Source organism: Amblyomma maculatum, chromosome 9, assembly GCF_055883805.1.
Source record: "Amblyomma maculatum isolate TAMU_Amacu chromosome 9, ASM5588380v1, whole genome shotgun sequence".
Taxonomy (NCBI): Eukaryota; Metazoa; Arthropoda; class Arachnida; order Ixodida; family Ixodidae; genus Amblyomma; species Amblyomma maculatum.
The window spans coordinates 14,158,664-14,159,604 of NC_139352.1; positions in this window are offsets into that span (position 1 = coordinate 14,158,664).

A 941-nucleotide genomic window follows, 5' to 3' on the forward strand; every position below is an offset into this window, starting at 1 on the left:
GCATAGACCTCTGTAAGCCTCAACCTTTCTTAATTGGAGCTGAAACGTTGAAGCTGAAATATTTCAAATATAACTTTGTAAGCTTGGCTTAACAGCTCCTGCCATGTCGTGTGGCCTCGTGACATTTGGCTCGTGGCACTTTTGGCTTGTGCACAGGGGTCATCTGTTAAACACTGGTTAACATGCATGAAAAATACATTTTCACACAAACTGGTGGCAAATGGTCAAGTGGTGCACTGCAGATTCTGAAATGTATACCTATATTCATGCAAGGATTGCATCATCACATAACATGATCAAGAGTTCTATCAGTACCTGTAGTTACATAGCATTTCAATGCCCATTAAAGGACCACCTCAGACAATGGTTGTTGTTATCTCAAGACCTGTTCTAACAGCGTACTGACGCCATTCCACTGAGCGATGGACATGTATATGCATACCCTAGATAGCTCATGATTGTGGATCTCATTTATTTCTATGACTTCCAAGGAGTTCCTGTCGTCAGAAACTTTATGAAATCGGGACAGTAGTCTTGAAAGGTGATGAAAAGAAATAACCAGGTTACCTTGACGCAATGCTAAATTACAGAGGGTGAATATGCTGCATGAAGATACCAAGAAGCTTGTACAAAGAAAAGTGAGAGTGAAATGGCAGGATTTTTGAAACATTGAAATAAACTACAAACTATACTTGTCAAACCTGTCATTAAGGAATGGAAATCATGCAGTAATCAAAAACACAACATGGAGGACATTTTAGGTCATCTTCACAAAACACATACCCAAACCTCACACACAGCTTCATACTTATGAAAGAGGACAAACCAATATGCAAGGAGTGTGGAGATGAACTAACAATAAACCATATCTTACACATGCGCCAGAGTCGAGAAAAGAGGAAACATTCTGTACAATTTCCAACAGATCCATTTCCATCCCA